Source organism: Dipodomys spectabilis, unplaced genomic scaffold (assembly GCF_019054845.1).
Source record: "Dipodomys spectabilis isolate Male_0828 unplaced genomic scaffold, ASM1905484v1 ptg000069l, whole genome shotgun sequence".
In the NCBI taxonomy this organism is placed as follows: Eukaryota; Metazoa; Chordata; class Mammalia; order Rodentia; family Heteromyidae; genus Dipodomys; species Dipodomys spectabilis.
The window spans coordinates 11,594,530-11,607,306 of NW_024870746.1; the positions used below are offsets into that span (position 1 = coordinate 11,594,530).

Here is a 12,777-nt window from a genome sequence, read left to right on the forward strand (position 1 = left end):
TTAAACAAAGTGTGGTCTACAACCAGCTACAGCTGCTGTGTTTTGCTGTAAATGCTTGTTCTCAGGGCCCACTTCAGAACCCACTTCAGGGTTAGGGTTAGTGTTAGGGTTGTTTTATGAACATCCCTAGAAAAATTATAACTGAAAACCATTGATCTCAACATATACAAATGGGTCCATATATCATAGAGGTCTAGTACCTAGGAATTCTAAACTCTAGGCCCAGACCCTGAGTTCAACCCCAGCAATGGCATTAAAATAAAAGTATGACTTTTATTTTGAAAAAGATAGGAACTCATAAAAGAAATGTTTCTCTACTGCAAGATGAAAGAGAAATATTAGAACTTATAGGCATAGGAAGGAACTTTCTGAAAAGAGTTCCAGGGACACAGCAAATAGGAGAGAGACTTGACAAATGGGATTGCACCAAAACAAAGAGTTTCTACTTAGCAAAGAGCATTATTTATTAAACGAGAAGGTCAGCCAACAGACTGGGAGAAGATATTTATCATCAATGCATCAGAGAAAGACCTAATACTCAAAATATACAAGGAGCTCAAGAAAGTAACCCCTCCCAAAGCTTATAAACCAATCCTAAATGGACAAAGGAGCTTAAAAGAGACTTCACAGAAGAATTGGAAATAAACATAATGAGGAAATGCTCAACATTCCTGGCCATAAAAGAAATGCAAATCAAACAACTTTGAGATTCCATCTCTCTCCAGTTAAATTGGCCAGTATCAAAAATTCAAACAACAATAAATGCTGGTGGGGATAGGGGGAAAATGAACCATATTGCATTGTCACTGGGAATGTATAACCATTCTGGTAGGCACTCTGGAGGTTCCTCAAATAAATTAAACACAGAACTTCCCTATAACCCAGTCATACAAATTGGGCATATACCCAAAATGTTACAAGTCAGGATATTGTAAAGATACTTGCACATCCATGTTCATTGCTGCACTATTCACAATAGTGCATACCCAGATGCCCTAGAGTGGATGGGTGGGTCCAAAAAATGTAGTATACATACACAATAGAATTTTACTCATACATTAGAAAGAATAAATTATGTCATTTGTTTTTTTTTTTTTTTTTGGCAGTCTGGTTGTGGGGCCTGGGCGCTGTCCCTCAGCTCTTCAGCTCAAGGCTAGCGCGCTACCACTTGAGCCATAGCACCACTTCTGGCTTTTTTTTTTTCTGCTTTTGTGGTACTGAGGAATCGAACCCAGGGCCTCATGCATGTAAGGCAAGTGCTCTACCACTGAGCCACCTTCCCAGCCCCTAAACTATGTCATTTGTAAGGAGGGAAATAGATGGACCCAAAACAAATCATGTTAAATGAGGTAAGCTAAGCTCAGAGACAAACAGTGATATATTCTCTCACATGTGGAAGCTAGATCTAAAATATAACTGGGCATGACTCTAGGAGGATATCAATAGGGGAAGGAACCTAAAGGCCTAATTCTCCTGAACATGTAAAATACTATTTATCAAAGTGAATTCCAGAAAACAGAAATGCATGTTATTTATGTTACTGGTGATGGTGCTGGTGTTTGTGTATGTTTCTTTTTCTTTTTCTGTTTCTTAGTGGAAATAAGGGAGGAGGGGCACAGTAAGGGAGGGATGAAAGGTAAAAAAAAAAAATGCAATCATGGTATTCATAGTGTTATGCCCTAGATGAGTAGATCAATAAAATGTGGTATACACACACACAAACACACACACACAATGGAATTTTACTCATCTATTAGAAAAATAGATTATATCGGGCTGGGAAGTTGGCTCAGTGGTAGAGCGCTTGCCTTGTATGCTTAAGGCCCTGGGTTCAATTCCTCAGCACCACATAAGCAGAAAAAAAAAAAAAAAGCCGGAAGTGGTGCTGCAGCTCCAGTGGTAGAGTGCTAGCCTTGAGCTGAAGAGCTGAGGGACAGCACCCAGGCCAAGAATTCAGACCCCACGACTGGACCCAAAACAAAAAACAAAAAACAAACAAACAAAAAAAAATAGATTATATCATTTGTAGAAAAATGGACAGACCTCGAACAAATCATACTTAGTGAGGTAAACCAAGCTCAGAGAGACAAGTGCACATATTTTCTCTCATATGTGGAAGCTAGATCTAAAATATACCTGGACATGATAACCTATACACAACTCTAGGCCTTCACACACAAGAAATCCAAAAGTTTAACTTCTCTGAACATTTAAAATACTATTTATAGAAACCAACTCCAGGAAATGGAAACATGGGTTTTTTTGTTATTGTTGTTGGTGGTGGTGGTGGTGATGGTGGTGGTGGTGGTGATGGTGGTGGTGGTAGTGGTCAAAAAAGTGCCCAGGTCCTAAGTTCAAGCCCCAGGACTAGCACTCAAAACAATAACAACAACAACAATGTATGTTCTTTATTTTGGAAAAGCTGGAACTCATAAAAGTAATGTTTTTATTAAAATTTTTGCACAAATGTTCATTAATAGTGTTGATGCTTCTTCTAACTATTGTATTACGATAAATTTTCATGCCTGGAATTGCTGAGTCAAAGAGTACAAACGTTTTTAGGGTACCTAAATTGCATTTTCCAACTATCCTCCCAACCCTACATCCAGATAAATAGGCCTTGTAATCTTTAAAACACACACACACACACACACACACACACACACACACACACACACACACACACACAAACACACCACAAGCTTAAAAGATGTGAAATTAGTCTCCTACTTACTTTAGCTAGCATTTCTTTAGTTGCTAGTACTAGCCCATAAAATTCCCCATGATATAGGAAAAGATGGTCTAATCACACTCAAGATATTTCACTACATCTTAACATTCTTTAAAAAAAAAACGTTTTGCAAAAAATTTTCCTCTTTAGTTTCTCTAATTTATATTTCACAGTGTACTATTTTTAAACACTTATATAATTAAGACATTTAATTATTGTCATCATTTTCCAGTAGATTTGGCCTATCATCAGAATATAAGGCATGTACAGAATTCCATAATGAAATGCTTTCTTTGTTCTGTCATATTCCATGGAAAACCAAGCCAGAGAAATAGGAAATAGCCTAAAACATACAAAACAATGGCCTAAAGATACTTCAAAAGTGGAAAAAAAGGAAACATGCAGAGAATAGTCTTCTCTATTCATTCATAAAGTTATACTGAGAAGAATTTAACTTGACTTGCAAAATTTGCAGTTTCTTCTTCCCTCCCAAGACAAAGATACTTTCAAGTCTAATGCAGATAAGAGAAGAACCCACCAAACTTTCATTTCCTTCTTTTTTTCAGCCATTGTATTGCACTTCTTCTAAATATTTGCCATTCCCAGATTACTAAAATAGAATGTGAAACCATTCCTTTGTAGTGGAGATGACCAGAATAACTCACTAAAGCAAAATTCTCACGCCTGCCAGGAATCAAATTGAGAGGATAAATCTTTAAAGATGAGACAAAATTACTGAAGCATAAAAGGATTACTCTCTGTGATATATAACTATTTTATTTTGGATTGCTAACAATCTAAATACCATATGGTAAACAGATGTAATGAAAAAAAAAGAAAAGAAAACCTACAGTCTCTCTGTCCATCTCAGATAAGAATCAGATATTGCATTGTATGTTCAGGGAGTGTTTTTTTTTTTTCATGATTTGTCAAAATTCTAACTCTACAGGAAAAAAGCAAACATGTTATTTTTGAAAATACCAATTTTTAAAGACCATAACATGCTCTGCCTCAAAACTTCCCTTTTGTTGGTCTAATTTTGTCAAATGCTTGTGTAAATGTTTTTATGTAATTCAATATTCTTCATTTATGTGTACATGATGGATATACAAACACACATGAAGTATTTAATAATTTACACAGAGATCTTTATTTAATAATTGTACTCTTCTACTGATTTAAAAGTAGGAATATATTCTATCTCGTCTTCAAATCTACAGTTAAAGATTAGTATGGTACCATTTCCTTTAAGTCAAAGCTAAAGATGTAAATAGTGTATAAAAATTTTCAATAAATCATAACAATTGAAAATAAGTTGCTAACTTATAATCACAAAGTATGTCTAATACCAGGAGGCTTTTGCCAATAAATACACTAGGAAGCTGCAAGCATGGCTATTACTTGACATTATAAAGGGAACTGTGGCAAAATGGGAAAAAATAAATATTTGTTTGAAGTATTCTTTAAGATCAGCAACTAAAGTGATACTTCATTAACAACTCTAGAGAATAATGACAAATTCTGCCTTAGTGATAAATAGCAGCCTGAAACTTTTTCAAAGTCAAAAAAGTCAATACTTATTTTCCTATATAGAGAACATTTTCTAAAACTCTTTCATACATTGTTTGGCTAGTTGGTTGGTTATTGCTGATCTTAGGGACTGCACTCAGGGCCTGACAGCTGTTCCTGAGCTATTGTGGTCAAGGCTGTGCTCCACCACTTGTGTGATAGCGCCACTCTGGCTTTTTGCTTTTTAATTGGAGATAAGGGTTTCACAGACTTCCCTATCTAGGCTGGTTTTGAACCAAGATCCTCAGATCTCAACCTCCTGAATAGCTAGGATTACAGATATGATCCACCAGTACCCAGCCAGACTTTGTATTTTAAGATGATTATCAAGGAAGTTAAATGCAGTCTTCTCTCTCCAAAGAAGAAAGCCACACTTTATTCTCATGTAATTCAACTAAAAAGGAAAATATTGCCTTCTCTCATAAAACAGAAACAAAAACAAACAACAATAACAACAACAACAAAAACACCAAAGTTCTCTCTTGTTAAACAGCCTCCTCATAGAAAAAGAACCTGCTACAAAGGCCTAGACAGACCACATTCCCTAGCATTGAAAGGTCATTATAGACAAGACTGTAAGTAAATAATACTCACTTACTTTCTGATTACAAAAGTTCATGCACACTTAAGAGAAACTGGACCACACAGGCAATCAGAAACCCTGAATGAACAATTATCATGATCCTAAAGCCCAGAGCCCTCATACCATCTGGCATTCATATTTCCAGTCTTTTCATATGCCACGTGCCTCTCTTTCCAAAATATTACTGAGATTAGGCATCCTGCTTTTCCCCTACTTAGTATCATGACAATCACTCTCACCAGTTAAATTTTGTAATATAAGCTCTAATAGTTGTATAACACTGCATCATACAGATACTCATCATTTATTCAAAATAGCTAACCCAAGATTGAACTTTTAGATTGCATCTGATTTTTTCTTGTTAGAAGAAAGTACTTCAGTCATCCTGGATGGTAATAATTTATGCATATTTTTGCATATTATTATCTTTCCTATGTCTCCTACACATTATAACTATCTTCCAAAGAAAATAGATGTCCATTGCAACACTCCTTCAGCAATATGGTGCTAAAACATTGTCTGTTAATCTTATCAATAGCATCTTAAACTTACACTTCTTTGATTGCTAGGCATGTAAAATTCTTTTCTTTTTCTTTCTTTTTTTTTGAGACAGGCTGTGATACAGATAGCTACAGCTGACCTTGAATTCAAGATTCTCTTGCCTCAGCCTCTATAGTACTGGAATTACAGGTATATGTTACCACAACCAGCAGGAAAAAATATGTATGTCTTTTATATGTACTAGTAATATGTATGTCCTCTTTGTGTATCTTTTGTCTATTAAGAATTTGGTCTTAAGCTGGGCACTGGTAGCTCACACCTGTAATCCCAGCTACTCAGGAGGCTGAGATCTGAGAATCACAGTATGAAACCAGTTGGGGCAGGAAAGTCCATGAGACTCTTATTACCCATTAGCAACAAGAAAACCAGAGGTGGTGCTATGGTTCAAAGTAGTAGAGCACTATCCTTAAGCAAAAGAGCTTGGGGCAACACCCAGGCCCTGAGCTCAAGCCTCAATCAGGGAAAAAAAAAAAAAGTCTTTTCTTAACAATCTATGTTCTCAACAAATTCATGTTTATGAATTAATCTTGTCATTTCTTGATAAAACTACAGAATTATTAACTTATTTTTCATATTCTTCTGTGTATACTTTTTTTTTTTTTTTTTTTTGCCGGTCGTGGGGCCTGAACTCTGGACCTGGGCACTGTCCCTCAGCTCTTCAGCTCAAGGCTAGCACTCTACCACTGGAGCCACAGCACCACTTCCAGCTTTACCTGCTTATGTGGTGCTGAGGAATCGAACCCAGGGCCTCATGCATGCAAGGCAAGCACTCTACCACTGAGCCACCTTCCCAGCCCTGTGTATACATTTTATATCTTTTAAAAAATGATTTTTGCTAGGCATGATAATGCATACCTGTAGTTGCAGCTATTTCACAAAATGAGGCAGAAAGATTACTTAAGCCTAAGGGTTCAGAGCCATGGTAAGAAACAGCAAGACTTTGTTTCTATTTTTTGTTGTTGTTGTTTAAAATATTCTTAATAATCTACAAAGATAGATGTACAATTACATTTATTCAAATTAAAAATTCTATAACATACAAACACTACTCATATAATTTCTAAAACACTTTACCAATCCTTTATGCCATCACACTGAGGCCACTCTAAACAAACCAGATTCATTCATCTTATCGTTACCATCTCACCACACCACAGAATGCTACCCCTTCAAACAGCCAAAGCTAGACATACTCAAATGAGATAGAGGTACCAGAGATGCTTAACAGTGTTCAAGCACCACAAAGTATTTTATGTGGAAAAGAAGATGAAAAGTAACAACGTTACTCTAGTTCCTAAAATAGCTACACCGGGTTGTCTTAACACTGTAGGTTTATAAGAGTACTGTATCTATAGAGTGTGGCAGATGATCCTAGCACTTGGGCAGAAAACAGAACATGTTTCACTTTAAAGTTACTCCTCAAGCACCTTAAAGTTACTCCTCAAGCACAGCTACTCCCAGAAGACCCCTCAATCACCCTTCCTGCCTCTTTCTGCAGCCAAATGCCCATGAGCAAAAGAGAAGTCACAAAACTCCCTGGAGACAAACTAAGTATCAAACCAAATACTGCTGATTAGAAATGAATAACAAAAAAAATGACCAAAAAACATGGACAATTTATGAAAAGTAATAATGAATTCCAATTAACTTAATTATAACAAAGTTAATTTCAAATCACAATCATCAACAGGCTGTTTAAGTAGTTGATACCTCATAGCTATTGGTTGAGATGGGATCTTACAAACTTTCTACCTAGGTCAGCCTCCTGAGTAGCTAGGACCACAGGCATGAACCATTAGTACCAGTTTCACATATCTATCTTAATCTATTTATAATTTTTCAAACATAAGAAGAGACAAGCCAGGCACTGTCGTAATCCTAGCTACTCAGGAGGCTGAGACCTGAGAATCACAGTCTGAAGCCAGCCCAGGCAGGAAAGTCCATGAAATTATCATCTCCCATTGACCCTCTCCCCCCAACACCACACACACCACATCCTGATGTAGAGCTGTGGCTCAAGAGCACTACCCTTGAGTAAAAAGCTCAGGGGACAGTGCTCAGGCCCTGAGTTCAAGCCCTAGGACCAACACACACACACACACACACACACACACACACACACACACACACACACACACACACACACACACACACACACACACACACACACACGGAGAGGGGAGGAAAGAGAAAGGAAGGGGAGGAGGGGGAAGGGAGGAGAAAGGAGGAAAAGAAAGAGACAAATATGAAGACCTGTATACTTGACTCCAGCTTAATAAAAGTTTATCATTTTTCTAATAAAAATATTAAATAGAATTGTGGAACATTCTGAAATGCTATTTTTTTCTTCCTTCCAAAAAGGTAATTGCTATCTCAAATCTGAGGTTTTCATTCCCTTGCATCTCTTATATTATTAGTATATGCATAGCCATTAACAATGCACTATTTTGTATGTTTTGTATGTAATGTACTATTTTGCATGTTTTCCAACTCTATATGAATACTATTCAGATCCTATCTACCATTCTGCAACTTGTTTTTAGCTCAATGCTGTTTTTGAGACAAATTCATTATTTTTTTTCACTTTTTGTTGGGGGGGGGGGCAGTAAGCCAGCTTACTAGGCTGGCATAATACTGCTGAGCCATGTCTTTAGCCACATTTATCATTGACTATTTTTAGGATAGATTTTCACTTCCTGTATGGGGATGAGAAGTGTCTGGGATACAATCTGACTACTTTTTAGGCATCCCTAAAAATCCCATGATCATCCCTGGGATTACAAGTATGCCCTGGTATCCAGCTTCCCTACAGCAAGATAGGAGTCTTGCAGACATTTCTGTTTAGGATGTCCTGAAATCAGAATCCTCGCAATCTCAGCCTTCTAGGTGGTTTAGGAGGGCAGACCCAGAAGATCTCAAGAAGCACAAATACTTGCTAGTTCTCAGTCTCCCAAGTACTTAGGATAACAAGCTGGCAGTGAACCGTTTGACCTAAGTCTCTTGTATATAGGTAGAGATTATTCCTACGTATTTCACTAAGAAGAGGAACTGCTAGGAAGAGACTATGTATGTAGAAAATGAACAACTGTTCACAAAAGTGGTGTGGTTCAAGCTTTGTTTTGATCTATGTATTAAAAATATGATTTATACTCTAGGAGCTGAATCACTCTGTTCTTACCCCACCATGATACACAACTGCCAGACCTTTCCACACACAGTGTTTATGAATGTCCGTACCAGGGAAGTAAGAACAGCAGTTACAGCTATACTAAATGTTTATTCTGTGCCAGACACTAAAAATTTTAATAAATAATAACTTTTAATCTTCATGACAAGCTAAGAGGTAGATACTGTTAACACCCCATATTTTTATCTGATAACTCAGACATCTCTTAACTCTCCTTTCCAAAATTTTCCTGGCTGTTTTTATATTTTTTTCTTCTGGGAAAACTTTCAAGTGATATACAAACCTAAAAATATAATACCAAGAATCAAGAAGTCTTTTAATTTATAACAGGTATCTAACAAATGTTTTCTGATGCTATTTCTACTTAAAATTTTCTTTGCCTGTTTCAGAGGTCAAAAAAGGCACCAGCCACTCCATACGATCTCAGTATATGGGGGACAGGGGAAGAGAGAATGAACAGAATTAAAATAATTTATAGGACTGGGGATATAGCTCAGTGGTAAGAGTACTTGCCCAGTATACACAAGGCCTTAGGCTTAATCCCCAAGACTGCACCAAAAAAATTACAAAAATTTTAAAAGGCCTATAGCACTCAGGAGTGGAAGTAATTAGGGGTGGGAGGAGGAGGGAGGAAAGAGAGGAAATCAGGATCATGAGTTCCAGGTTAGCCTTGGGTTTCACAGATACTTCAAAAATAGCCTGGGCTACACAGAGACCCTAAGAAAACTGAAGGAGAAAAATTAAATAGTTCAAGGTATATTGTATAGGTGTGTGGGTGTGTGTATGTGTTAGTTCTAGGACTTGAATACAAGGCCCTTAGCTTTTTCCGTTCAAAGCTGGCAGTCTACCTCATGAGCCAGAGCTCTACTTATGGCTTTTTGCTGGTTAGTGGGAGATAAGAATCTAACAAGCCAGGCGCTGGTGGCTCACGCCTGTAATCCTAGCTATTCAGGAGGCTGAGATCTGAGGATCGCGGTTCAAAGCCAGCCCGGGCAGGAAAGTCCGTGAGACTCTTATCTCCAATAAACCACTAGAAAACCAGAAGTGGAGCTGTGACTCAAGCAGTAGAGCGCTCACCTTGAGCTGAAGAGCGCAGGGACAGTGCCCAGGCCCAGAGTTCAAGCTCCACAATGAACCAAAAAAAAAGGAATCTCTAACAAACAGTGATACTCACCAGACACTATGTAGAAAACGAACTGGCTATCTTATGGGTGGAGACAGGAGGGCAAGATTAGCTTATGGGTGGAGACAAGAAGGCAAGATTGGGAGAGAGAGATGAAAGGGGAAAAATGGTTCAAAAAGAATTGTACTGATTGTACCTGATTCATGTAACTATAACCCCTCTGTAAATCAATGATACAAAAACAATTTTTTAAAAAAATCTTTAAAAAAAGAATCTGCCTAGGCTGGATTTGAACTATGATCCTCAGATCTCACCCTCTTGAGTAACTAGGATTACAGGGTGAGCCACTAGTTCCTCACTTATTTTGTAGCTAATATCTTTAAAAAAGAAATTAAGCAATTAGGAAAGGAAGGAACGAACGAATGAACGAACACAGGAAAAAAGAGGAAAGAAAGAATAGAAAAGAAACCATCTTAATTAGGGATAACATTTGAAAATCTAAATTTAAAACCCTCTATAAATATAAAGCCCCACCAAACTAAGTGTCTACCGACATTACAAGCCCAGAATTCTCTCAAAAATTTCTTTCTCCTCGGCTTCTCAGCACCACAAAAGCAGTAAACTAAAGTAATGGTTTCCTTTGATCTGCTATTCATCTAATTTTCACTTGAAGTGTTTTATACTAGTGCTAAGTAAAAGGGATAGAGAGAATTCTTCATGAAGGGTAATGGCCTCATTTAAAAAACTGGAAAAGATTAAGAAGAAAATAAAATCCCTCTAATATTCATTACAACTATTTCATTAAGTATAACTTATTTTGTTCTTCTGTAGCCTCAATCAACTATTCTTAAAATTATCGTAAGCTTTTACATCAGATACTCATCATGGTTTCTGCAAACGTTATGCTGCAGAGTGAAAGAATTCCTTTGTTGAAAAGCAGTGCTTGGATTGAGGACTTGATTACCAACTAGAAATATGAATTTGGTGCTACTGCAAATGAAAAAAAAAAGTAACAGGCTAAAACAGGAGGTGCTAATTAGTACACATATCCCTTAACCAAAAAAGGGTACTATTTTGTTTTCTCAAACACTCAAATTGCTATTGGGTTTGTTCACAGCTTTTAAATTGCCTAGTTTTAACTTTTATATGAAGAATAGCTTTGTTAGTGCCATATGAAACCTATGATTAACAGGCTCTTAGTAAATATTTACATCCAAAAATAATTTCCTTTTATTAGTAACTGTGATTTAAAACAAACAATCCCTTAAAACCAGAGGCATCCTTGAAGCTGGAAAATTACTAGAGCATTTACACTTATTTGAAGTTATTGAAGGCTCAGGAGTGGCTCATTCAAAGAGATACAATCATAGCATCTACAAAGATATACATAGTCATACCTACGTCTGCATATATATGATTATATTTTTCAAAGAATAATACACATTACTCTGCAAAGTGATTGTTCACCTCTGTCATGGCTATGCCTTTAAATCAGTAGTTATAGAGCTAACTCAGTGTTCTTAGTATAGGTGAGAGTGTTACACAGTAAGAATATACCATAATTTATTTTCCCACCAAACCATTCTCTGTGCTCTTGATAGATTGTTATCCTTCCTGATAGTTTGCTCAAACTCTTGCTCCCCCAAACTCCCCTTTTCCTTAGAATTCTCCACTTACTGTCTCTCTATAACAGGCACATGGCCTGAGCACAATAATCACAAAGGCTAACTTATATTTGATATGTAAGGCTGTCCAATTACCCAGTATTTTAACATGTATCGTTGCCTAGATAAATCTGCACCAAAATCCTGACTTTTTACATCACATGGCAGTTAGAAGTCAATTATTTACAACAAGGATATACTGGAAAGAGAACCATAAAACTCAGGCTCCATTTCTAGCTTTGTCACTAACTATTGATGTGACATTGATAAGTGACTTAACTGCTTAGAGGTCCATTTCCTCTTCTAAATAATGAATTGCTTGAAGTAGATCATTTCCAAAGTCCCTTTGCACTGAAGTCAATGACAACATATTGTTCAACACATGCACACTTCATAATAGTCCATAGAGGGGAAGTTTACTAGAAGAGCCTTTGTTTAGCTTATACAAAGGATTTACTAACAAACAGGACTAACAATAGAAAAGAACTCTTTAAAACTCAAGAAATCAAACTGTTTACTTCCGTAAGAACATCACAATTGCCTATTTATATATGACAAATGTATTAACAACAACTATCATGGTAATTCACTGAAGCAGTGTCTTTAAAAAAAAAAACTTCTATTACATGTGGCTCAAGTTTCAACTATTACATTAGCTTGAAAATTATAAAATTTCTTAAAAAATTTAGTAAGTATATAGTAAGTAATAAATGGCCATAACCTGATTCACTAGACACTATGTGGAAAATAAACTGGATATCTTGTAGATGGATATGAAAGGAAAGAACTGGAAGAGAGTGACAGACAACGAGATATGGTCAAAAAGAATTGTACTCATTACTCATTATCTGATTCATACAACCATAACCCTCTGTATATCAATTCTACAATAAAAAATAAAATGAACTGTAAACAAAAACAGCCTCAGCAGAGGGGAAGGCCAGGATCAAGGGAGTGAGGGAGAGAAATGGTATTTGCTGGGGCCCAAAGGACATGTGGATAAGGAGTGCCTGTCCCCTCTGTTTAGCCTCCTGCATTCATCCTTTTTATCAAAAGGGAAAAGTACAGGCACTGAGGTCAACCCTGACCCTCAGTGTCCCCCTAAATGACTAGAGATCACTTTCACTTAGTAACTTTCACTAATCTTCACCTGGACTGTGTTCCTGAGGTGCCTGTGCTCCCCGCTAAGAAGATACTACACTGTCATAAAACCCAACAGGGGATAACTAACTGAACATTTAAGGAGAAAATAAAACTACCTAAAAGTAAAAAGGCATTTTGGAACTGTGTGTGTGTGCATGTGTGTGTGTGTATGTACACGAACATGTATATATATGCATGTGTGGGTGTAAAATTCAA

At 36.8% G+C, this 12,777-nt stretch overlaps 1 protein-coding gene across 3 annotated transcripts in view; it reads right to left on the reverse strand.

Annotated features, from left to right (window-relative positions):
• Positions 1 to 12,777, reverse strand: part of Disp1 (dispatched RND transporter family member 1) — a 110,303-nt gene that overhangs the window by 93,752 nt on the left and 3,774 nt on the right. The window lies entirely within an intron of this gene.